Source organism: Vidua macroura, chromosome 2 (assembly GCF_024509145.1).
Source record: "Vidua macroura isolate BioBank_ID:100142 chromosome 2, ASM2450914v1, whole genome shotgun sequence".
Lineage (NCBI taxonomy): Eukaryota > Metazoa > Chordata > Aves > Passeriformes > Viduidae > Vidua > Vidua macroura.
Window position 1 is genome coordinate 66,949,457 of NC_071572.1, and position 23,704 is coordinate 66,973,160.

At 38.2% G+C, this 23,704-nt stretch overlaps 1 protein-coding gene across 4 annotated transcripts in view; it reads left to right on the top strand.

Moving 5' to 3' along the window:
- The window catches only part of COL8A1 (collagen type VIII alpha 1 chain), an 86,857-nt gene that overhangs the window by 31,951 nt on the left and 31,202 nt on the right, over nucleotides 1-23,704 (top strand). For 3 of the 4 annotated variants that reach the window (XM_053972166.1, XM_053972165.1, XM_053972163.1), the window contains one exon: nucleotides 22,995-23,109. The exons of the other annotated variant lie outside the window; for it this stretch is intronic. The gene's annotated coding sequence lies outside the window, so the exon portion shown is untranslated. The remainder of the gene's footprint in view (nucleotides 1-22,994; nucleotides 23,110-23,704) is intronic. 4 annotated transcript variants of the gene reach the window in all.

Below are 23,704 nucleotides of genomic sequence, written 5' to 3' on the forward strand. Positions count from 1 at the left end.
TATGACAAAATATGAATCCTGATAATAAAAAATCCTAAGTAGAAAAAGATGAAAGATGGCTTTTTCACTTCATTTGTACTAAAGTGTTATCTTCTACTCTTAAAGTGTTTGTAATCAGAATTTTATTTAAGTAGATTCAGACTTTAGCATCTGATATTTGAAGTTCAAAATATGAGCAGTCCTTATGGACATATATAAGGACATGTATTTCAAAGATTTTTTTTCTTGACTCAGTAAGGGAATGCTCAGCCTCACATTTTAAGAGCCAGAATTTGCCATTGCAGGTTTAAAAGCCTGCTTGCAGATGGATTCATCTGCAACTGGCTGCTACAAAGAGCATGCCCAACAAATCTTCTTGTCATTTAGAACTTGAGCAAAGAAGCCAAAAGACAGAGAATTCAGATGAACATTTCTGGATTTTGTTTTCTATTGCTAGTGTTTGCTCAGAGAAACAGACTTACCAGGGAAGCGGAGTGAAAAAGTAGGCTGCCATGCTAACACCACATGGCATAGCCAACATACACACCAGACTGTTGCTATTATGCTGAAATAGCCCATTTCTGTGTATCTTTCTTTCCCATTCACTGCCTGCATCCAGCATCCTGCCTCAGCAGCATATGTGTCTCACCGAATTAATTAGGAGGAATGGTAATTATTCAGATCCTCTTAATTATTTATTCTTCTGCAGTGCAAATACTCGTGCCTGGTCCTTCCACTGCTCACTCATCTTCAGCAATGAAATTCAGATAGTTTTCCATATGCAAATTCTTTTGAATATTGTCCTCATCCTAATCATGGCAAATCAAGGACACATTACCTGGGTACAAGACCAGTGTTAAGATAAACACAGAATTTGTGGAAGGAGAACAGCCTGATGAATGAGTCCTTTCCAGTGCTCATTTGTTTTTCCTCATGCAAAACCATCTATTTAGCAACACATTTTAATCTGGAGGACAATTTAAAGCACTTCAGATTTGTAATTAAATGGATGACAGAAAAACAGAGCAACCATCATTCTTATCTACACATCCCACAGGATGGAAAATAGATGACAGTGTCCAGCAAGGAGACTGTGTACTGAGTTTGAAAGAAAAGGGAAAGGAATTATTGCACTGTTGGGGAAAAAAAAAAACCAAAAAAACTTGCCTGAGAAGTGCTGTACACATAGTAGAAACCCAAAAGCTTATCATGTATTCTACTATATTTACTACTATTGAAATACCAGATTCTATGTTTTGGTTTTTTTTATCTAGTCCTACTCAATCATAGGGATTAAGCAAAATGAGTTAGTAACACAACACCTTAAAAAATAGTAAAACATCCTTTAAAATGTTGAAGTCTGCAAATTTAGAAATAAACAGTTAATTACCAGAGAATGTAGTCAGACTGTGGAAAAGAGATAAAGTGGTCATCAGCCTTTTATAAGCAGTATTGCCTCTTACAGCAATACATACCTTTCCTTTTAACACTCTGTCAGAGTCCCTTCTCTCTTACCTTTGCAGCCTAGAATCTTATCTTCATCCACTGCAGACATATTTCAAGCTTCACCATTTTCAAATATTTGCAGTAAGTTCTTAAGCTTTTACTAAAATATGGAAAACATCCACATAAGGGCCCAGTTCAACACTTTGCCTTCAGGTAACACTCCTACTTTCTTGAAAACAGACCTTTACTTAAGATGGGTCAGGTATAGACATAGTTCACAATATCCACAATATCTGGTGCTTTCCTGCCAGAGGTTATTTAGAATGAAAAATAGAAACAGGAACTATGCTCTCTAAACTAACTCTTTAAAAACAGACTTCATAATTATGAATGCCTTATCCCTCATCACAGTATTTTTTATCAAACTCAGAATGGTAAAAAGAAGGAGCTGGGCGGCATCAAGTCAAGGCACTTCAAGAGCCTTTGGTGCAACATGGCTCTTCATGTTATGTAAATCCATCTCTGTAGTCCAGAAGAACATGGGAAACACCAGATAAATTACTCTGCCTATAGGCTGATAGAAGACATGCCACCAGAGCAGGAACACAAGATTTTCCCTCCCAGGCCTGGGAAGAGACACACAAACACAAGTAAGCACAGTAGGTTTAGCTCACTGTGCTCTATCTTCTACAGTCACCTGCTGAAGTAGCCCTGGTAGTGTTTGTGAGGTTGATGTGCCATTAAAAATTATAAAGCTGTTGATAATTTTCAAAAGTATTTTTGTTCAAAACTTACTACATTTGAGTTATATGCAATTCAAATTTTTCAGGGTTATTTCAGGCCTTCCTGAAGTATGAGGTTCACAAGCAGAGTTACCAAATAAGATGTAAAATTTTAATATAATCTCTCCCATTTCAGGAGAACTAACCAATACCTTTATAACATCTCTGCCTTCATTTTATTAACAGATACAGGACAGAGAAAGTGTATGCATGTATGGTACAGAGAATAGGGAAGTTGGCAGATGAATTCAGAAGTAGTTAAATGTTCATCCTCCTTCCTCTCCTCCCCTAAAAGTACAAAACCAAACCACAGCACTTTTTAGAGGCCTAAATATTGACAGTCATTCCTCAGTTAGTGTTATTTTTTTAAAGTGTGGAATGGCAGATATGTTATCAGCATGAATTAAAAAAAAAAATATGTATATATATAAATATGCACAGTCGATATTACTTTTTCCCCAGAAGAATGGCACTTAACAAATATAAACCCACATCAAAGGCCTTAGCGTTTCATTCTGGTTCTGAAATTCATATTTCCATTTTCACTGTCTCCTTAAATGTGACAGAGAAAACCAAATACAAGTATTAAAACAACACAGCAGGAGTCAAGAGCACTTACCACTTGGAAGAAGGAGGTGTAGCAAGCTGCAGCCATCTCCAAAATGGCCCCGCTGGGGCTGTAGCTTCATGGCTCTACCAATAACGAGGAGAAAGCCACAAAAGAAGCACAGTGGGGAGAAAAATTCTTGTTGCTGTCTTGCCAGTTTTCAGATATGGTATTTTTCATTAAGAGCTAGATGTCCTTAAAATACTATATGATTTTTGCATTTAGAAACAAAAACAAAGACCCCAGATCTTTTTGATTAAAGCATATTTACATAGAAATGCAAGCACGAAGTATCAAAACAATCTCCATGCATCCAGCTTCTGAACCACTCTAACTCCAGGGAGATGGCAATAACACACCATACAAACAGGCTGTGGGAAGAGTTAAGTGAGACCAGGTGTACCTCAGTACGAAGGAGGAGTTATAAAGTGTTTTCTATTATCACAATTCTACTAGATTTTCCCCTGCATCTTTGGTTTTCATGGTCTGTTCTTGTTATTTATTCAGTATCAAAAACATTTTTTAGTGTTTTTCAAATGTTGTGCAACTTCCAAGTCATTAAATTAATTTAAAGCTAGTTAATAACTAAACAAGCTTCTATAAGCTCCTGGAAAGTAGCTGAAAATTATCTCTTAAGACAAAACTGACTAAAGTTAGGCCTAATTTCATGCAGGAGTCAGGACACTTGCACAGAGAGAAGTGGCTGGTAGCCAGCTAGGAAATAAACTTCCAGTGCTTTGGCTAGTTTGTGCTATCTACCCATACATAAGCACTGTAATAAGCATGAGATTATTTCTCTCTCAGCAAAAATAAGAAATAATTATCTCTGAATTTATTTTTGGAAGGCAGGAGTAGATAAATCTATTAGCATGGACAATGTGAAAAAAAAAATCACAGGTTATCTTACAAAAAGTTGTTTGTTTGCCTGTTAGAAATTATAATGATGCTTAACTGCAACACATATACTTTGGACTGAAACTGTAACCATAACACTACTCCAGAGCTGCCACCTAAGCATGGGGGGACCTAAACTTCAAAGATGCCTCACTTCTAGAACCTTCTTCTGTGATGAAGCCACTTGCCTAAAAGAAAATGAAAGGCAAGTAAGTTTATTAGGAGACTAGTGATGTTTGAAGTTAAATGAAAGTAAGAATATATAAAAATTAAGAATCTGTGTCTCGAGAAAGGCTTATTCCTACCGTGTGACTTGAGAGGATGTTCCTTTAATGTAACCAAATAAGAAAAATTTTCAGGAAAATATAAAAAAAGGAGATCAAAACTTGTCAGGGAAGTGAAGCACTTTGAAATCTGAATGAAATAACATTTTGCCATGAACATTTCCCTATCCTTGCACTGCTATACTAAGAACATGCTTGAATCCTGGAAGTTCGTCACATTAATATGAATTCTACGTTACATTTCTTGCATTGAACCTGACCTCTGATGGCTTCAGACATGAAATCTGAAGTCAGCCCTCCCTTTCACTTAGCCTCACTTGTTTCAGAATGACTCAACAGAAAAGTTTGTTGCTTAATACAGTTAATCCAGACCTGACCTTATAAAGCCTAACCCCTGTACATCATACTTCTGGCACAGTTTTATTGGTGAAGATCTGATCCTATGCACATATGGCTGGCTATTAGTGATTTGCTTTCAGTTTCCATGGAATCAGTGCAGACTGGAATGATTTTTTTTTTCTAACTATCCAGGCCAGGAAGAGTAAGGTGAAAAAAATACCAAGTAACTCTCATGCTGATCCCTGCACTAACCTCATTTACACAATATTTATGGTCCTAAAACAATAACTTGTTGGGTCAGCAGGTATAAGGCAATGGTACTTCCAGTAACTCCTGCCAACAGAAAGTCATGCAGGGAGGACTTGTCCTCATGCAGGAACTCATTCCTGATAGATAATCAGTACCTACAATTTCCTCTGAAGAAAGGCAGAAAGAAAAATACCTGCAAGACAAAAAAACCTTATGCATCAATAATGTGTCCATAAAGTATTACTGTTTTTATCATTGTAACAGATCATTAGTGTACCCTAAATATTCACCTTACTTGCATGCATATGATAGAAGCTCTGAAGCTCAGCCCTGTAACATCTAGTCCCTAACCTTAAACAAAAAAACTGAGTGCCTGGACTATGGTGCTTAAATCTGTGCTTAGCCACAGCTGAACACAAAAATTCATTCTCCAAGTCTCTAGAAAGTTTTGATGCTCAGCACCTCTGAAAATAAGCCAGGCTTTAGGCAATGACATTTGGAAAATGTTGGCCTAAGCTCCTCGGTAAAGCTCTACTTACCTTGATAAAGAATTTTGTAAACATGAAGCAAATAAGCAGTCATTGCTTGGGCTGCAGGCAGCAGTGCCTGAGAGATACACAAAGGACCATTTTGATTAGAAGGATGTGACACCAATGCAACATTAGTTTGAAGTGGCTGAGAGGGGTCCACCTGATGGCTGATTCATTTAAAGATCCATCTTAAAGGCTCATAAACCTGAGGTTACTTGTTCCTGGTTGTTATTTTTTTAAGAATTACAAGTTTTGTTTTCCCCATTCATGGATTAAACATGGAAATCCTTTATACCATATCTCAGGGCTTAAACCAGGCTTTTCCTGACATGATAGGCAGCATGTGAATAATGGAAGAATTTTTGGAAAATTTGATAGAAAAGCAAAAAGCCCAGACACTCTAAGTGTACCCTACTTACTTGATAACTGACCCTCTTTCTCTTTTGCAGCAAATGCTTCTTTCCTTCTAAAGTTTTTTAGAGATTGTTCTGGCAAAAGCAGATATTTCTTTACAAATCACAGCATTCACTAGTTTTTTAACTCAATACAGTCTTTTTCTGTTGGCTAATTGCCATAATTCATGACCACTTGCCACAATCTTGGTAACAGTGATAATAAAACTGATGGCATTTGTTAAAGACAGACTTGTGTTTATAGAGTTTCTTAGCAGTCTTTTATTTAGGTTGGTTTCAGCTCTCAAATAGTAACTTACTTTTCATTTGAACAATCACTGATAAAACTGATTTCAATTTTTGTTCCTGCAATCAGTCATTCAGTTTGTGGGCACATATTTAGCTGCTTCAAATTCCACACACATCAGATGACTGGAACACACATTCAAAGGAAAGAGGGATTTTGGATATTAGGCTTTCAGAATGCTCAGATGGAGACAGCACACCAACCTTCACCAAGTATGGACCACCCATTTCTGAGAACAAGATTGCCTCAAAGCGTCTCAAACTGAGGATCAGACACTTTTAAAACTTAGGCATAAACAGTGTCGTCATTTATATAATGCATAATACTAGAGTTACTGTTTCTTTAAAAAGGAAGGCGAGACATAAATGTTCATTAGTTTTCAAAAGCAGGTGCAATTTTCTGTTTGTGGTAGCATCATGGATTGCTCTGCAAGTTTCAGCACCTTGGAGCCACGAATAAAATAAGACTGGAGTCTTAATCAGACAAAACCCTTTTTTTTCCCCTGCTAATTTAAGCTGGAAAAAGAGGAATAGAAGAAATCTATAATATATGAGCAAAATTATCTCTAAATGGAGTGTTTAAAAATGTTTCCATCAGGCATCAGTAGATGGGTCTTTAAATGAAAGCCAAGTATTACAATGGCATCTATTTTAGGTCTTGCATTCCAAGAGAGAAAATATGAGCCAGATCAGTTAGTCTGTGTTGACATGTAAAGTACATCACTCCCATTAGAAGGGCTGTTGTGGATCTGAATGACCCAAAAGATGCTCTGTGGCTCAAATGAATACCAGAGAACAGAAGCATAAATTAATTTGGACACGGGTAATTCAATTGTAGTTATTGCACTTCTGAATCAGCCTGGATGTAAACTTCCACCAGACAGAAAGCACCTGGAAAAGCTCTGCTAAGAGGGCTTGATTCTTTGACAGCTTTGGATGACAGCCTACATAAACAGACAGCCAAGAAAGAGATATTGTCTTGTTTTTTCACTACAGCATTGTTTTTAACATCGCCTCCAAAAGCCTAAATTTACAATTAGAAAGCATTCTCTACAAGGACAGCATATTACATGCCTGGGTTTTCAATATATGCTTGATGCTTTCAACACTCTTCACTCCAACTCATGCTGGTTTTCTTTCAGTGCTTATACCTCATTTTCCCCTGAAAGCTCTAAAACTGAAATTTTCGCACACACAAAAGCTTCACTTCTTAATTAACTTCATGTATGGCATCACTTCCTTTTGTTGTTTATAAGCAAGAATATTGTTCAGAAACATCCTGGATTTGTATAATCTAAATTAATTGAAGAAAATAATCTTCATTGAGACAAAATAATGCGAAAATCAACATGATGTCAAACTGAGACTGATTTCAGTAATAATGACAGTAATTGATTAACTTCATTCTGCTTAACAATGCTGCTTACATTCTCCCTGTCTCTCCTTAAAATCAATTATTTCAAAACTCAAGGGATTTCTCTTATGCACATCTGCAAATTCAATGTCAGATCCAGATTCGCATTTTGGTGGTGAATCAAGCTGGCCTCAGTTCACCCAATGAGAGCCCAGTTTTTACTAGACAAACAAACTGAGGTGATTTAACACTTGTGGGGTTTAACTGACATATTTACTTGCTTTTGCCATCCTTTTTTCTCTTCTAATGAATCAAACATATTACTACACACCGTTGATAAATTGAAAACGATAGGAGAGAACAGATGAGATAGACATTAACAACTTTAAACAAAAGACGCCCAGTTTAACCCACTAATATCTGACACCACCAGCCCTTCCAAGGGAAGGGTATATTTTTTTAAAGGATTGGGAAAGAGAACTAAGGTTTAAGGATTTTTTTTAAATTTAAACTATATTAATGGAAAACTAGGCATGCTAGAAATATTTGAAATTGCTGCACCTTCAAAATTTTATGTCTCAGTAGCATACACATATTGCTTAATGAACCCAGGTCATCTATATGTATTCTCTTTATATAATTGTTGGTAATGAAAGACTGATCAGCACATCAGTAGATAAGGAATTTACTTAAATTCTTGGAAAACGAAAAAGCTAAGACCTGTACACTAATGTATACTAATCTGATATGTATATGGTGTTGTTTAACCACACTACAAAGTCTGAGTCTGCTGTTTAGTACAGAATTTAATGATACAAAAACAAAAGACAATTTGTTACTTAGTGTCTAGACATGACCTAAGCCAAGTTATGAATTGACATGAATTGGACTTTTTCCACCAATGGGAATGAAACTTGGCTGCTAACATCTCTGTTCAAAGAGATACTTGACTAGGCACAGAACTCAGCAACAAGACCTAAGCTTGGCACTGCCAGTGACTTGCTGAGAACCTTCAGGCAAATGATTCTTTCAATTTTCCTTTGTTTTCCTAACTCTAAGTTGGTAGCAACAAAACCTGAATAGTTATCTTAGAAAGTCTTGTTTCTGAAAATTGTCTTCAGCTCTAACCAGCATTACTACACAACTGACAGTGTTAGGCATTTTGTTGAGAGCAGAGGCATAATTTCATTTTCTCTGGTTGTGGTATGTCAAAGGAAGCAATACCCTTTCCCAGTTGTCTTTAAATCCTGACTGAAAACCAGCAGTCTACCTGGTAATGCTGTTTTCAGTGGGCTTTTTATACCTTCACATACATTTATTGTTATACTACTGATTCACGGGCCTTTCCATCAAGTGGAAATGAGATTGGGCTGCTCATATCAGCAGTATCAGCTTGCTGCTGAGCAATAGCAATTCATGAGACCCGAAGAGTGATCTTGTGCACATTGCTCATGTTGACTTCTACTGATCACTCCCCGAGTTCTTTCATGAGAGGCACTGAGATTAATTACTAATCAAAGACTTGCTCAGGCTGAGAGAAGCAACAGCATCCACATATAAGCCAAATCAGGATAATCTCCTCATGTCACACTCAGTTTTCTGCTGTAAAGATAGACTTAAAATATTGTAGAATACTTTCTTGGTCATGTAGAGCACTGAGTTTTCTGCTGATATCATTCAATGCAGTGAAAAAAGTCAGAGGACCAGTTTAAACTGAATTACAGGCATTTCTGCTGAGAAAGCAACAGCTGCCTCACAGACATTGAACAATGAGGTCTGCTTTGAAGAACTAATGCAAGTTTATTTGCCCTGCAACAGAGAAAACCTTCAGTTCTGATTTTTTTGAAACATTCTTTCAATAGTTTAGCCTGGGTTTTGCACAACCTTGACAGAATTAAGCACTCTAACAGACTGCTGCCAACAAAGGTTTCTTAATTCCTCAGTAAAGGGGGAGTCTTGTTATTTAAATAAAGTAGCTACTGTAGTAGAGCTGCAGATATGTTAAGAGTATTACAGGATCTAGAGGTAGATTTAGGAAGAAAATACTATAAAGCAGAAAATTAAACAGAGTAGTTATTGAAACTTGAAAGACATTATGACATGTGATGTAATTGCATCAGATACGAGCAGATGGAATTATATTACCTGCAGTGCAATGCATGTTGCAAAGTGACACTTGATCATAGTTACACCTTCCTTTAAAACACAGTCACCTTTTCAGTCTCCCATAACTAATTACATTGGAGGAAGAAAACAGAAACCACGGGGTTCTTCTGTCTGCAAAGCATCATGTTTTCCCAAGCACCGGTATGTTACCCACCATTTTTTGTCTGAAACTGGACTGGTGAATTCATCTGCCCTAGGTTCACTGTGACAGGACAGCAGCTGCTGTTACCAGAGGAACCACAGAAACACAGACTATTTAGTCTAATGCCTTCACTGTGGTCATAGGGTCACTTTGCAATAGCCATTCTGGAAAAAAATTTCCCGAGTCAACTCAGTTTCCATTCCTCATGTGAACACAAACTTTCATTCTGCTTTACTTACCAAAATGGAACTAGTAAGTACTTCACCATGGTACATTACAGCAGATGGGCTGCCTGTTGCTGGTTGATGGCTGACCATTCACGCTTTGAAACAAGGTGTCAGGCTCTTGTCCAAGCTTTACATAAAAACCTCACCTAAATCACACATCTGTGTGTTTAGCTAGTGATACAGACACTGGAAAGACACAACCAGTCTAGATTTTTTCAGCTTCTGAAAGTTCATCTGTCAGACATCTCTTGAACAAACACTCTGAGATTTTATTGGAAAAAATTACTTCAAGAGAAACATTCTCCCTGTATGCAAATTTGGTCCCTTTAGAGACTAAAAAAGTGTTTTAGCAGACTCAGCTGCAGAGGTTTTATTGGCAGGTTATTAAAAGCTGCAATTTTTTAAAATATAATTTCAAGAAAAAAATTTAGACACGGGAGACTGATAATACTAAAATAGAGGAAGAAAGAGACATTTGGCAAAATACATGAGCAAAACCCAGAGCTGGTTCTCCTCAGAGCTTGCTTTGCATAAATTATTTATGATCTCCATCAAAGCCCATGGATTTGCATAAACTTAAAGAAGAGTCAGTCAATGTATTTGCTGCGCAAAGTGAATGGACAGGAATTCCTTCCTTTCCCCATATTATTGGATGATGTTTTGCTAGTAAAAATTAGAAACCAACTAAGCATTGAAAAGTGCTTTTCCCCAACACCACTGAATGGTCTGGTTTATGACTTTTGTTTGGGATGATAAACTCTGGAATCAATCAATTTTTAATGTAAAATGTAATCTTTTTTTCTCTAGTAGATATTTATTACACTAATAATATTCCTTTGGTATCTCAACGTTCCCATTATTTGACACTATGGATATCTGCCTGTGTATAAATATTTCATGAACTACCCATAACCTTGTAGATACACATAAATCATTAGCAATTTTAAGAGAAATTCTGGCATATTTCAAGTTAATGGCAAAACTTTCCTTGCCTTCAGCAAGGATCACATTTTGCCTCTGCCCTGTTTGCAAAGGGTCTAGCAGGCGTCACTGCCCTTTTAATGCCAGCTGCCAGCAGGTGTCTTTGCTAGAAGTTCCAAATAACAGCATTTGCCTTATTATCCAGCATATTAAAACTGTATTTTCTGCTGGCTCACATTCAGTCCAAGGTGGAGGTTGTGACGTCTGCTCAAATGAGATTCCCAGATCATTCCTCAGTGTGTTTGGAGCTAATAGAATCATAAACTGAAGTTGATTCGTATTCTATATTGCCAGAGAGTTGTAATAAAGCCTTAGGATGGTTGGATCTTCCAAAGCACCCTGCCAGTTAGAACTGTTGTTTATACCATTGACCTCATCTGAGCAACTGTCCAACACTGCATTGCATCCAGTAAGTTTCCATGCTAGCACATGGCAAACACATGAGCAAATACTCTGGATATAGAAATAATAATATTAGCAAATACCTTGGTTCTCTGGCACAGCTTTCAGTCCAAGAGCTTTAAATAACTGCACATGCTAATTAATCTCTTCCGGCTTCCACTATGAGGTGTGTAAATGTTAATATAAGCATTCTGTAGATGGGAAGACATTAGCACAGAGCTGTTAAATGGCCTGCTTGCTGGCTGGTATGACTTCTTTGGGAGGTGGACCCTGCATCTAACAAGGCTGTTGTGTGCTCTCAAGCAAACCAAGTCAGCTGAAGAGAAGTTGACAGCATATCTCTGTATGTTCTGCCTAATGTACCCAACTTTTTTCAGTCTCAGAATTGGGTCTACCATGTAGGTGATAAATGGCTTCTTGAAAACCACTTTTCATATCCTCTGCTGGAGATACTCATGTTCAATGAACTGGTGACCTCTGAAACAATTCATACCTCTAAGTAATGGAGAGTTCATCTTTGGGGGAGAATTAACCCACAGGGGTATCTTTCTTTGAAGAGCTCATTTTAGGAGAATGAAATACTAATTTTCTCTTGTGAATTTTGGGATTCAGAGCACATCTGATTTTCCCCATCCTTGGTCATTGTCATCCCATTTCTGTCCTCAGCTATTTTTACACTTCTTTCCCCAATAAAAATTCACCTGAAAATAGCTATATAAAAAGAGGACTTTAATAGCTGTGCAATTCTGTTGCTAGTTTTGATCGCTAACACAGCTATATTGGTCAGGCACATACAAATCTGACCCATCTTCCTTCATCATACCTCATCCTATTCAAGTCCAGTATTGAATTTAAATAACCATATCCTTTGTTTTACTGTTTTCATAACCAAATATGGTATCTACTAAAATTGCCATCTATCCTGGTAAGATCTGAAATATCTTTCTAATGTTTGCCAGACCTAAAACTTATCCCAGCCAACCTTGTACTATTATTGCCTAAGAAATTAAAGGCATTAACCAGCTGCTGAAGCAGGTAAGTAATTTCATGCTCTTGTTGCATTTGTCAGTTTTTGAGGGAAGAAATGGCTTGTATTTTTCCAGTTTCCAAAAGCTAGAGGTTCCATATAACTCCATGCTTCCATAGCTTTAGACTGTCACTTCTGAGCATGGTATCTGAGGTCATCCCACATGAAATCAATAATATGTAAGTTCCTAGGAAATATTTAAGTCCCAAAGAAATTCAAGGCCAGGTCAGATGGGGTTCTGAGCAACCTGCTTTACTTGAAGATGTCCTTGCCCACAGCAAGGGAGTTGGAACCAGATGATCTTCAATGTTCCCTTCCAACACAAACCATTTTAAGATTCTATGATCCCCATCTCCCTATGACTTGGAGACCAGTGAAGGTGTTTTAAGTCTGTTAAGTTCTCCACAGTTCACATCATGGAAACAGAGGACAGATTTTATTTTCTGCCACAGAAATTTTCTACAGGTAAGGTTATATCCATGTTGGAAGCTACAGTTTTATAGATCACATTGACTGTCATGTCTCTTTGATGTTATCCAGAACAAGGGTGGAACTTAACTATAAAGTGGTTTTACAACTTTTGTAGCATATTACTTCAGATTAGTTCAGATTAAAATACTGAGGAGAAAAGTAAGTGGGCCTAACTTCTGGGGAGTTCTCCCACACGCATGCAGATTTGATTTTAGTACTAATTGCAGTTTGAACTCTCTAACAGAGAAGTTATATTGCCATGTTTGGATGGCTACAATATGTAGAATAGTTTAGATCTCCATCCCATTCTATCAAAATCCTTCTTGCTACCTTCTGAAAAGACATCAGACTCAATTCTATATTTATGGAAAAGTAAAATTAAATAAATTGAATTTATTCTTAATTAATCTAAAGTGATACACATCTGATTTATACTTAAAGAGACCATTTCTATTCTGCTGGCCAGAATGTTGTCAGCATCTTACAATCCATATTTATTCAAGATCTACACTTTCTACACATCTTCATAAATTCAGTTAGAACTGTGATTAGAAACATTCTACCACCAAAATCTTTCTGTTAACTCAGAAGAGGTATCTACCTTTAGAATTAGCATTAGTAAATCTTTTATTCTTAGGAAATCAAAGCCTGGACTTCTGTGGCTTTTTATAGCTGAAATATTTACAGAATCTCTGCTTAGTTATGTTTCCATTCAAATGTTCTTTCTGTTGATGTCTATAGGACTTCATCTAATTCAAAGTACTTACTTTATTTTGCAGTGCTTGTGCTATACCTTATTGTATAAATTAGAGAAATTTTTTTAATGCTCCATAGCAGGGAGGCTGGAACTAGGGGTTCTTTAGGGTCCCTTTCAACCCAAATCATTCTATGTTTTATTAATGTTGTCATTCTTATCAGCCCTTGTTATTAATTATAAATATTCAATGGCACTTGCCATGTTTACTGCATGACTCATGCCTGACATCTGAGCATCGTTGCTGACTTGTCACACAACTCACCTTACAGCTGCTGTCTCTTTAAAAGCTTTAATCTGCCCAGCAGTACAGCTGAGAGCCTGATGCAGTCACATGTGTAAATATCACCTACATAAACACAACAAGGGATAAAACTTCAGAGCAGAAATTCCAAGCGTGATAGAAACACAGTATGTGCTGTAAGTTTTAATTAGCAAAGTACACTCATAAGATAAAAATAATTCAGTGCTTTGAGAAGTGGAGGTTAGGGAGTAGGGTTAGGGAGTCAAGGGGCAGGGGAACATGAGATCTGGCTGAGTTCACAAGAGTGCAACACAGTTCAAGAGGTGGGGTGTGTCAATTCCTTCAAACACAAGCAGTGCTTGTGCTGCTGCTCCTGGATAAGGCTCCATGTTCCTGTAGAAAGGAAGGCTGACCCACTAAGGCAGTACCCTGAGACAGAGAATACCTCCTTCCTGTGCCCCACATCTCAAACATATCTCTGGACCAGCCTTGGTGAGAGGGCTTAGCCTCATTCCAGCCACAAAATGGGAGTAGTACCTCTTCCCTATCTTACAAGGTACTGTGAAGATAAATATGTGAATGTTTAGGTACTACTGTAAAGATGACCATGCCACTGGCATGAGCTTATTGGGTATTATATTAGCATGGAGAGGAATTCTCCTTCTTGCCTGTAATGGGAAACTCCTAGAATCCTGCCTTAAAAGGCATAGACAACAAACAGCATGAATCCCTAAGGGGCATGAAGAGGAGGTCATACTTTACAGTCCACATAGGCATTTTACTTCCAAGGGGAGCATTTTGAACATGCTTTCAGGTTTACAGAGGAAAAGTACTGAGAGTATTTTCCTCTGCAATGAAATATACAAATATAACATTTCTCCTGTTTGATAAATAGTAGTAGACCATTTCCTACTCCCAACCTGAGTATAAAACATGTCTGTTTGAATATATTTTATTACTTTGTTTTTATTTAAGAGGAAAAGTATGGTGCAAAAGAAAACCAGCCATACTTTCCTGCCATTGGTATTTTGCTCTCTGCTAAATATGGGGGCATTTCCATTGCTTTAATATAAGCCTCTATTCAGCAAAGAATCTAATCAAGAACACAACTCAACATCTGACACTTACTCTCAAAAATAAAAGGTGCCTGTTTAATTACTTCATTGACTTAGTGCTCTGGAGACTTGAACAGAAAAGTTTTGCCTTTCCTTTTTGATGTCAGATTCTATAAAGCCAATGTAGTAGCTGTTTGGCAATTTGATCTCCTTTAAGCTTTTTCTATTTGCAAAAAATCAAAGGTATAGAGTCTACTGTATTCAGTTATCTGGGTATCAGCAATGAAAGCCAGAATTTACTTTTGCTTGTTTGCTTACAGTATGCAGATGACAGTCAAAGTCATTCTCTGCCCTGATACATTTCATCTGGATTACATTTATAGAGTTTCGATCACTTCTTTCAAATATACACTACAGAAGTTAGCATAGTCCCTTACAGCTCTCCTTAACTTTTAGAGAGGAATTACATAAAAGGATGTGGTGTGGGTCATGGAGTTTAGCCAAACAAATCAACAAATCAGCAAGAATTGCCTAGTGCCAGTCAGGGTAAGAAGCAGTACCTATAACTCTGATAAACAGAGTGCACTGGTCATTGCACAATATATTAGCAAACTATGTGTTCTAACTTTTTATTAGATTATATAAAAAATGTGCACTTCACTTCATTTTTCCTTATGAAACTAAGCTAAAAATAAAAAATTCCAGAATGGATAAAGAACTGATTTGTTGACATTGGCAGCAGTAAGGAACTGGAAAGTTTACATTAATTTTCTTTTTTCCTTCCTTTCTTTTTTAAGGAGGCACACATAAATAACCTGACTAAATTACACTATGCCCTTTATACCTACTGTTTCCTTTTACAAGTACCTCTCCCAGAAACAGCTAGTCTTGGCTGCACTAGCAATCCTTATATGTGTTAGTTACAATCAGGAAAAATTTCAAGACAGAAGTTCAGTAGTCCGAACAGAAGTTTAGATTTCATTATAAATTTGAATTTCTGTCCAAGTTCATGGTGTAGAGATAAACATGCAGTGATACACAACTCTGTCCTGAAGGCCTGGCAAAATTTCCATCTGGACCAATAATACCTTCTTATAATCTTCTTGGCCCTCAGAGGCCTACTCCTTAATTGCAGTTCAGCATACTCCAACAAACCTTTTCTGGGGAGGTGATTTTTGGAGGAATTGCTTTGGCTGAAATGCCTGAAAAGCTTATCACAGTTATAAGCCACTATTAACAAGAAACATCTCGTGATAGTTCCAGTATCACTAAAGAAATGGCATACCATTACTCCATGTGCTTGCAGTTACCCCAAGCATGGATTTCACACATTGCCTGGCAAGCAAAAACTACATTATTGAATTTTCATGGACTAAACAAAATACAGCAATTATACCTATTTGCAGACAAGTTGCAATCACATCCCATTAGCCTTTGATAGCCCAGTCATGAAGAATCAAGTTACTGATGTGTGATGGATTATAGAAAATGTGTTTCATACCTATAGAATAAGTCCAAAGTACTGCATAAACTAAAGTAGGACAATTCTTAGGGCATGAAGAAGTAAATTAAAAATGGAGAAAAAGGAGAACTTTGTTTTACTGGCTTAAGAGAACACCTTTACAGTTAGATACTGAAAGCATTGTGCTGGTTCCTCATTATTCAGACATGTATTTCTCTGAATAAAGTCCTCAGGAATTGCCTGGTCAAGACCACCCATTTAGTTCTTAAACTTTCACCATTTGTCCATAACATGCCTATCCACTGTGCATGTTTAGTGTCTCCTACACAGCTTGAAGAAATAGCATAAAAGCAGCCCAGCATGGTATGTGTCAGAACTGATCGCCATATAGGCCACCAGTTGTTGGCATTGGTGCTTGGCACCAATTAACAGTGGATGGGAACTGTCACCACCAGTTTGTTAACTTACTGTAAAACTTTCATACCTTCTCTCTGTGAGCTCCCACAGGCAGCTTCTCTCAACTCTGACTCCTTTTCTCTCTGTTCCACATGGCTGGCTGGCTTCTTCCTGTTCCCTGTCACAACCACCTGACCCTTTCTGTCTCTAGCACAACTGCCTGACCCTTGCACCTCACAGCAGCACAGCCAACTGACTCCAACTCTCCTCCAAACCACCTAACCCACTCTATTGTATAACACCCATCCTTATTGGACCATCCTTATTGGACACAGCTGTGCCCTGTTAAGGGCAGGGCTGTTCCTACTCTTTGGTAATTAGTACAGCTGCAACTCCTCAGGGGTGAGATTGTCTTCAGCACTATCTCTATTCTCTCACAATCCATCCTCCCACAGGTATGCACTGAACAGCTACTTTTGTTATCATCTGAGGAAAAGACAGATTTTGGTGGGGAGTGGGTAGGAACAGGGCCCTGCTCATAAATCAAAAGAACAAACAAGTGGTGTTAAGCAGAGCGAATACTTACCTACCTAATTCACTCTCATGATGAGAAATACAGCTCCACTTCCATCCTAAAGAGTAACTTGGAGTTTACAGCACACATACAACTGCACTGAAGTTATCCTAAATGGCAAAATGCATGTCTCCACGTGGATGCTTAGATCCTTCCCCACTGTTTGCTGGAGTGGGGTTTGGCAGGCTGAAGTGTCTGTCAGGTCCATATTGAAGCCCCCATGGTGCAGCCAGGGAAGCTGGAAACTCTGATAGTGCACAGACTTCCCTCAAGGACTCTGCCTGCCTCCATCAGGTACCACAAAAAGCACATCCTTTCCCAAGAGCTGAGGTTGCTGACAGGCTCATGAGGGATGTTTACTGTCTTGCTGACTTGAGCTCTTTGTTGGATACTGCATCAAGAAGAGGGAATAAAAAAGAGAATACTCAGGGGAATACTCAGGGAATAAAAAACAGAATACCTTGTTCACCCAACAGTGAGTCAGATTATAGATAGTATTATCTGATCACATCAGATGGAGTGAGTAATGTTTCTTCTTAAGTCCAATAATGAGTAGTAACCTACTGAGAGTATACCCAGTGTGATTGATCCCAATTACTGTGCTCTAAACAGGAAGCAAGATTATGATTCGTATGCAGACTAACTTAGCCACATACACAGAAATAGTAAATTCTCTTTAAAATGCAGTCAGAATGATTCTTTTCTAAGACAGAAAACACAAGATTTTTTAAGCAACACAGAAATCCCATAAAGCTAACAGGAATACTATCTCAATGACTTTGAATTTACTAAAATGGAAAAAATAAAATAGGCAAGAGGATGCCATGACATCCCTTCCTTCTGTTACTACTCTCAATCACTGGTAGAAACTTGGCACACCATTTCTGAAGCAACTGCCACAAACTCAATTTTTCTTCTTTTTTATTTTTTTTTTTGTGTATGTCTGTGAAGGAGCATAAAAATGCTTTTACCTCAGTGTTGCTCAAAGTTTTGGTTATGATTCAAGCATCTCAAAGTATTGAAAATAATTGCAACATTATGTGCTGCCAGCATTTGCAGTACAAAACTCTGTGTCTTTCTCACACTTTATTTAAAAAAGAACATTTTGCACCTCAATAGCTAGTTGTGGTTTTGGATCATAAAGCACTAAGGGTTTTGATCTGTTCTGATTCCCACCCCTTCTGTCTCTTTTTTCTCATGGCTTAGAACAAAATATTAATGTGACTCATCTGTCATAAGTAATTTTCATATCCTCTACCTTCTATTTTTCTGTGTGATTAGACAAATACTGTAGTTATGTAAAATTATTTGTGGGTTTTTTTTTTATAATGGACGATATGAATGACAGGTACTTTAAGCAAAAAAGAGAACAATGTCAGGAGAAAAGCGAATTATAAATGAAAGCAACTTATATATATTATAATTAATAAATACTTTAAAACATGCTATTTCAATTTACTATTTCTTCATATTAAATATTACAGCTGTCATCTCTGGAACACTGTAAAAGGAGGTAATAAATGAGAAAAAACCTGAGTTTATGGACTGTCTTATCCAAGCGAGTCCCAACTTTGATATCAAAACATTTACAAGGATTATACTTGGAAAGCTGGAATTCAAAATTGTAAATGTCAGTTCCAGGATGTTAATGTTTTCTGGTACAGTTGAAGAAATCTTATGTAGTATGCTACTTTCAAAAAAGGCAATTATATCTATATACTTCTGTAACTTTTCTCCATATCAACCTTCTATCTCACAGTAGTACTTTCTCACAAAAAAAAAAACCTTAAAAGTTCCCTAGAAAACAGAACAATCAATCAGTACAGAAGTGATTTTGCTACAGAGGCATTTCCAACAGTCGACCAGATTCTTCTTTTCTCCCTCAAATAGCAGACTGAAATATTTTACTAAGTGGATCCAGTTCAGTGCAAACTTCATTCCACGAAAGTCATTTGCATTTGGGCTGAATACTGAATCAGCAGGACTTAAATACCTGCTTAAAATAGAAGTTATATTTTTGTGACTACTTAAATTAACTAGGGATCATGCTGTTTCTGTGCTAAGAGAAAGAATACAGTGATTTTGGGATTCTTCTACCTTTCTGCTTTTTTTTCTGCACTTGAATTGCAAACAGAAAATGTTGTTTTTCACACTCAATACTTGCAGGTAGCAGAGTGGAAAGGAGAGAAGACTGCAAGCCACCTCACTATATTTGAAGATTTAGTACACAAAAAATAAGTTCTTTCCTCTCCTCTCTTTTCAGATCCAATTTTGCACAAATTAATTCTTAAAAGCAGAGCAATTAAATGAAACTATCAATCAGGAAATTCAATGCTTAAATGTTCTCTTAGCAATGATTTCTCTCATTCTCCTCTCTCTCATATTCCCTCCCTCCCTTCCTTCTCCCAAGAAGCCTTCTTGGGATTTATTTTCTCCATAGCAAAAAAAAAGACTCTTGTTGCTTCAAGTTGCTCAGTGTCATGGCTTGTACTTGGGATTTCTCCAAGTAGTCCTAATCTAAATATCAGGATCTGCATGTGACTGAATAACACAGGGGAGACAGCGATTGTATCAGTAGGAAATCTTTCAAGAGATTATTTTTTCAAGTTAAAAGAAATTATCACACCATTACAGGTTATCAGTTCTGAAAGTAGTGAAGTGGAGGAATGCACATCAAGTGATTGGTTTCAGAACACAAAGAGCTGGATAATAACAGTAATAAAAAAAAATAATAATAATAACAATAATAGTAGTAGTAGTAGTAGTAGTAGTAGATTCATGTTAAAGAAAGCATCTCAAAGTGGCCAGGAGTTCCCCTAAGAAAAATCAGTGGGAGCCTGTTGAGTGATCTACTGGAACTGGAATTTATCTTTTTATTTGTTACACTGTGTAGCAAAACCAAACTCCCAGCTGACGACATCCTTGGAGCAGACAAGGCAGGCAGGGGTAGCAGAGGTGGTGTGGGAAGGGGAAAGATGTGAGAGTGAAAGGTGGGGATTGAGTGGGCTCTGTGTGAGGAAGTTCAAAGGAGACAGGGCCCTTTTTCTGCTCATGAAGCTGCTTCTCCTCCTTGTGACCCCTTCTTTTTCTTCCTTTCTCTCCTCAGAGGGAGGACACCCTGAGACCTCCCATTTACTTCCATTGTTTCCAACATTACCATCTATACATTCTTCTGTTCTTTCTTGATTGTCAAGGAGGGGTCAGTCCTGGTTTGGAGGGACAGGAACTAGGCCAGGACCAGGGCAGAAAGGCAGAGAAATCCTGCTGCAGATAAAAGGACAGATGTGACTGCTGCTGCTGTACTGGGGCCCTCTGGTACACACTGCACTCCTTTACCCTCTCCCTAATCCCACAAAGGCAGTAACAGCAGCATGGATGGTACAAACAGGAGGCAGGAATGAGCTGTTTGGCTGAGATGCCTAATCCCTCTCTCCTCAGTCACAGGCAAAGTAGCTGCCATCCCCTTCAGTCTGGCAGGTTTCCATTTTGCTAACTATACGAAGCTACTTCTGACTTGGTGACTTCCCCTCATTCACTCAAGAAGCTGAGCCAAAGCCCCAACCTTAAATACCTGCAAGTTGCAGAGAAATTTGTATCCCAAGCTGAACTGCAGGGCACCGAGGTGTCTCTAAAAGTTCTGATAGGGTGTAGATGTATTCTGAATTACTGCCTCATCCTTTGAAGTAGAAGGCCTGTTTGGCAGGATAAACAAGAACTTACTCTTCAGAAAACTAGGAAGCAAATGACAACAAAGTTCTGTGTAATCCATTGGCAGTTTCTGCTCTCCAGGCTTTAGATTGCTCTCAGAAAGGTGGCAAATACACATTTCATTGTACAGCTCCAATGAATTTGATGAAAAAATTGCAAATAATCCACAGTACTCAGGCATTATCTCCTATTGGTTCCCCAAGTGATCACATATCTCCTAAACTGCACTGCAAACTCATAAGGGATCTGCTTGCAAGAGATGGATGGAGTCAGGAGAAAATCAACACAGATTATCTATAAAAGCAAAGGGCAATTGGAGACCAGATTGGTATTTCCAATCTGCTATCATTAAAGAGATTTTTTTAAACAAATTTTACACCAGAGGCCAGAAAGCTTTGTCATGATTAATCTAATCCATTGTCTAAGACAAAGGGCCTGAAAAGCTGCCAGTTTCCGTCTGAAAGGGATTTGGGCTTTGAGAGGAAGGTGCCTACCTGGCTGCTATGATGCAGCAGCTCTCAGAGTCTGTGATGGGACTAGGTGGGCAGCTGGAGTCACCTGAAGGGAGAAACAGATTCCAGCCAGCAATCAGCAACTTGGGAGCTGGATGGCAACAGTGTACCATGGAGGTACTGGGGCTGATGTTTGGAGATCTCCTTTCTGGCAGAAAACACTGCTGTCTAGAAAATTCAAGCTTCTTTTGTTAAAATGCATTGTTCTGAGAATAATTTCACTAGTACTTTTGTCACATTTGAGAGACCTTACAGTAGCCCTGGTGTAGCATTCAGATGAAACAGGGTAGTGGGCACATTTCAAACAGACCTGAATAAATCTGAAGTAAAACAGTCAAGCGGGTTTCCCTTGGGAACTCAGTACTCCTCCCTTTCCAAATGCTTCCTGCCCCTAAGGCTTGTATGGTCTCTTGGTGACCAGGCCACCCAGAGCAGAGCTGCCTGGGGCCCACTGGGTGCTGGGGTACAGGGCATTGCTACAGTGCAGCCTTGCAGAGGTCAGGAGCCATTGCTCTTGAATTTGCATTTTGCCCTGGCTGATGAAATGCTAAAAGTAAATGGAGAAATACCTTTGGGTGTGTTTGGCTCCCTGGAGTTACTCTGATTGGTAGGAAACCAGTGGCTCTGGAGAGCGAAAACACAGGCAAGGAAGATATTAGGCCAAAAACCTCAATTTTCAACCACAAAGCAAATCAGCACACGAAGAGCGATCACCCTGCTTTTCCATGGGCTGGGTTGCAGGAGCCCATGGCTCCCTGTGGGACAGATGCTGAGCAGCAAGTGCAGTGCATGATGAGCAGCTGAGGACAGGGGCTATGCAGAGAGGTGCAGAGCCCTCCCCAGCTCTGATCCAGCACAGCACTTGAGCATGTGGTCACTCCAGCTGGAGCACACTCATCCAGAATTCTCCATCCACAACTGAGCCCTAAACGGCTCGATGGCAGCTGAACCCAGTAAATCACAGAGACTCTTCTCAGTCATGTCAGTGGGATTTGTATCAGGCAAAGCACATAGGACTTGGTAGCAGCTGTGTGAGAACTATCAAAATATAAAATAGACAAGCAGATTTTATTTTATATAGGGCACTAGCATTGTCTGTGACTCCTCTTGTTAGTATTCTCACATTATGAGTGCAGTAATGATTGGGACTTTGGTAGTTTCTAAGCACAATGCCTCTCGGGAACTAATGATTTTATTTATGTGTTGCATGAAAGGGTTTGTATGTACATTTTCATAGGCATGACACACGTGGAGAAGTATAAGATTAGGTAAAAGTTTTTCATCTGTATTTCAGACTGATAATTTTATACCTTGTAATCTGAAAAAGTTATGCAGTGTCTCTGTAGAAGGGTGGGAACAAAGCTCAAGGCACTTTTGAAATACAAACCCATATTTTGATTTACAGCATAATTATTACAGGATTGCCAACCAAAACATTGAACATTAGGATTTTTGGTCCATATTCAAACTGCTACATCAGTTTTCACAAGCACTGAATAACTAAAAAGGCTCCTCAGAGTGAATGAGTTGCCAGGTTTTCATACTTCTGAACAGTAGACCTTGAATAAGAAGCTGGAATAGGGAATTAAAAGACTAGGTTAAGCCACTATGTTTGAAAATTTTGACTAATGCTTCTTAATGTTTCATGGGGAAGCCGGGGAGGAAGGATATTATGCATATATATTTCTTAAAAGCTTTCTTTTTCCCCTAGAACCAACCCAAAATCAACAAAGTAACACCGGGCCTAACACAATCAGGAAAACTGTGTCTCTTAAAGTGAAAATCAGCCAACCTGTCAGTCTTCTGCCCTGTCCCAAAACCTCAATGTAAGTGAGCTTTGCAATGTAAGCTTTTGTAATGTAAGCTTTGCAATCTTCAGGAGCTCTATGTCATGCCAAAAACAAAGCACAAAGGCTTAAAAGTGAAGTTGTCTTAAAGCCATCACCTATACAGATTTTGATTAGTTATTCAAGTGTTTGCTATACACCAAAGCTTTTGAATTCTGAGTGGAAAATTATACGGTACATAAATTTTGGTGATCATCCTCAGCAGCACTTTTTATTATAGATAAAGAAATCTACCCTTTCAGTCATTCTCCATTGTTTAATAGGAGAGAACATGTATGGCATTTGGCATATTTGTGTTTCTGTAAAGAAGCTTGGTTTAAATACACTTTTCTGGTTGGAAAAGAGTAAGGAGTTAAGTTTCATTAAAAAAGAAATGTCAAAAAGCATTTTATCCCGGAACTAGAGTGAGCCATGCTGTCGATGTGCTTTTGATCTCCAAAATGCCTATGTACATGTGTCCACTTCCAGATGTATGTACATGCTAAAATAAACACCAGTAACATTCATTGAGAAATCCATACTTAATACAATGTTTAGTTTATCTCAATAATGGGAAGAATATGTTAAGCATCAT